General features: G+C 45.7%; 1 pseudogene; it reads right to left on the bottom strand.

Annotated features, from left to right (window-relative positions):
- Window positions 516-2,675, bottom strand: Gm14470 (predicted gene 14470; annotated as a pseudogene).

Here is a 3,810-nt window from a genome sequence, read left to right as displayed (position 1 = left end):
CTGTGTGAGGGCATCAGATCCCCTGGAGCTGGAGCTACAGACAGCTGTGAGCTGCCATGTGGGTGCTGGGAACAGAACCCGGCTCTTCTGGAAGATTAGCTAATGCGCTTAACCATCTCTCCAACTCTAGCAGACTCTGTTATTAGTCAGCTTTTCATTCGTTCTCTCTTCTTCAATTTAGTTTTGATAAATACAAGCATGTATGCTTGTAATATTTTTCTTGGTACTTGATTTGTTTAAAAATGTTTGTCCTATTTATTATTTCATACATATTCCCCTTTAATTATTCTTTCTTATTCTTTTTCCATTCTAGTTGAGCCCCTTCTTTCCAACAAGTCTCCCTCCTACTTCTATGTGTTGTTGGCAGGGATATGCTGTCTTTTATTATGGTTCCATGGATGAGAATGTTAGGGGGCAATGTTTACTTTTGAAAGAACCAGGAAATATACCTTGGGACTCTCCATGCTTTTAGGAGCCAATAACTGTTTATTGCTCCTTAGAAAGGAGTAAAACTTACACTGGAGCCAGGTTATGACTAACTGGGAACTCGATGGCCTAGGCACGTTTGATGAGGGTGTGCAGGGCAGCAATGCAGCAGGCTCACAGGGTAATCGAAGCCTGCACAGTTGGCAGTGCCCAGAGATGGCACCACCCACAAGGGGACCTCCCATCTTGATCAATAATTGAGAAAATACTTTTCTGGATCTCATGGAGGCATTTCCCCAACTGAACCTACTTTCTCTGTGATAACTCCAGCTTGTGTCAAGTTGACACAAAAAATAGCCAGTACAATTGACCCCTTTGTCAGCTTGACACACAAACACATCACTAGTAAGCCTCAACCCTTAGCTCTTATTCATCCCCAAAATATTAAATAACTTTAAAAGTCTCACAGTCTTTATATATTAAAAGTTCAATCCTTTCAAAAAACTATGGGATCCACTACTTGGGTCACTTCTCCAGCCATGCCCTTTGTAGCACACACCTTGTCTTCTAGGCTCCAGCTGCCTGTACTCCACTGCTGCTGCTGTTCTTGGTGGTCATCTCGTGGTACTGGCATCTCCAAAACGCTGCAGTAACTAGGCTTCACCAATAGCCTCTCATAGGCTCTTTTCATGGTGCCAAGCCTCATCTCCTTTGCATGACCCCTTCAGTCCTGGGCCATCAATTGCAAATGAGGCTGCACCTTCACCAATGGCCTTCTGTGGCCTCTCACAGTGCTGAGCCTCAGCTTCTCTGTGTGACCCCTTCTCATGCCTTCAAAACCAGTACCACCTGGGTAACTCTTACACATTACCAAGTCCCGCTGTAGCACGAGATACAACCTTGGCTATCTCTGGAACACAGCCTCTGTGCTCTCAGAAAACACTTCCTAGAAGATGTCACCTCAATGATGCTGGTCTCTTCTTAATCACCGCTAATTTCTTAGCTCCAGCTAACCAGCATCAATAGTCCCAGTAAGGAAAAGTTTTCACTTTAGTAGTTCTGGTATCTTGTTAATCACAGCTGATTCTTCAGCCCCAGCTAGTCAGAACTACAGAATCTTCACAATCCAAAATAGCAATGGCCCTGAAAAGAGTCTTTAATTTTCCCTCTGAAATTTCACAAGCCAGGCCTCCATCTTCTGCACTGTTCTCAACATTATCTTTCAAGCTCCTACACAACATCCCAAAGAGCTCTTAACACTGAATGGATCTTCTGGCCCAAAGTTCCAAAGTCCTTCCACAGTCCTCCCCAAAACATGATCAGGTTGTCACAGGAATAACCTACTATGCTGGTACCAATTTGTGTTAGTCAGGGTTTGTATTCCTGCACAAACATCATGACCAAGAAGCAAGTTGGGGAGGAAAGGGTTTATTCAGCTTACATTTCCATATTGCTGTTCATCACCAAAGGAAGTCAGGACTGGAACTCAAGCAGGTCAGGACGCAGGAGCTGATGCAGAGGCCATGGAGGGATGTTCTGTACTGGCTTGCTTCCCCTGGCTTGCTCAGCTTGCTTTCTTATAGAACCAAGACTACCAGCCCAGGGATGGCACCACCCACAAGGGGACCTCCCCCCTTGATCACTAATTGAGAAAATGCCTTATAGCTGGATCTCGTGGAGGCATTTCCACAACTGAAGCTCCTTTCTCTGTGATAACTCCAGCCTGTGTCAAGTTGATACAAAACTAGCCAGTACACTTGGCTTTTGAGAAAGCCACTGATTTTCCAAGCCACATAGGTCAAGATATCCACTGGATTTGAGACAATAAGCAGCTTGCAGTGTGGACTGTACTTCACAATGTTGGGAATGATGAACTGAAGATGTTCACGTTCGATGGACCAGGTGGAGTCGGCTCTCCCCCTCTTGCTGATGGCCCCCGCTGTGCTGATGACCAGCTTGGCGTTTGCAGTCACACTACAGTCTTTGCTGGAGACAATTTTTGGTGTTTTAAGGAAGAGGCTGCCATGCTGGAGATCCATCATCTCTCCCTTTAGCTTGTCTTCCATGACATCACCAAGAGCAAGCTCATCTGCCAAGTCCTTCGTTAAGATACTGATGGCACAAGCCATGCCAATGCCACCAATCCCAACAACTGTAATCCTGTTCTGGGGGACCTGTTCTTCTTTAAGAAGATTCACAATCAGCTGGTCCTTGAGGGTTGCCATCTTGGACTTTGAATGTTTTGAGACTGCTAGTGCACGGTGGGGGTGGGGGTGGGGGGGTGAGGGGATGACGGCGAGCAGCAGCAGCAGCATGGCTTGGGCTCAGTGAAAGTGGCTCCAGCACCTAATTTTTTTTCAAACCTTATATTTAATGTTGGTTCTTTAATACTTTAACCTCCTTTTTAGCCCACCACCCAACAGACGTGGTAGAAATGAAAGGATACAGGGGAAGTGGACCTGTTTAGAAAGGTTTCCTGGAGCAACTCCTGACTGTGTTGTCTGGAAATCGGCAGTTCAGTTCACAGTCCAGCTCGATCCACTTGCAAACACTTCAAGGATAGACCAGCAATACAGTTTGTTAGAATCTGGTTGGCAACAGCAGTGACAGGACCTAGCAGAGACAGCCAGGCCTCAGCCTCAGCTCCAGTCATCATGAAGGACCCAGAGGGACACCAGAAGTTCTAGGCTGTGCCTCTCCCTGAGAAGAGAATGTCAGTAAAGAAGCAAGACCCACAAGCATTGCACAGCTAGCTGTACCAGCAAGCCAAGCTCTGTCTCCATCACTCTGTGGAGTCCTAGTAATACCCTCCAAACATCAGGTGTCCTCCATGTACCCTACCTCAGCACAGGTCTTGCATGTGCATCCAATCAGCTCAAGTCCTTGGAAGCAGCCAGAAACTTCAGTATACCACCAGAAGATTTTTGATGTGTTTCTCTCTATGGAGTCCTGACAAATGGAGCTCAGCTACGAAGTGTAAGGCAGACCAATACGTGCGTGTTGTTAGCAAAGAATCCTTCATCACATCTTTCATGTGCTTACTTTAGCAGAACATCCTCTCTCCTGTGTCTGCCCAAGTGAGATGTTCCTTTATGAGTCTGCCTTAGCCTTTCACACCTGTGTCCACTTTAACAAAACGTTCCTTCACAAGTTTGCCCCAGCATCCAACTGACTTTCTGAAGAACCCGTAAGTTTCCACTTCAGCATATCCCTTCAATTTGTTTGTTTATATTAATGTCTGTAAGCATAAACACACACAATCACCAGGGCCACTGTGCCTTCTGACCTTGGAAAAAAACCAAGTGCATGGCATGCATTCCTTTACTTGTTTTGTTTTGCTCTACTTGATGGGAGAGATTCCAAAACAATTCCCAAAGAAATAAG

This window comes from Mus musculus, chromosome X (assembly GCF_000001635.26).
Source record: "Mus musculus strain C57BL/6J chromosome X, GRCm38.p6 C57BL/6J".
NCBI classification, from domain to species: Eukaryota; Metazoa; Chordata; class Mammalia; order Rodentia; family Muridae; genus Mus; species Mus musculus.
This window is presented reverse-complemented; position numbering and strand designations above follow the sequence as displayed.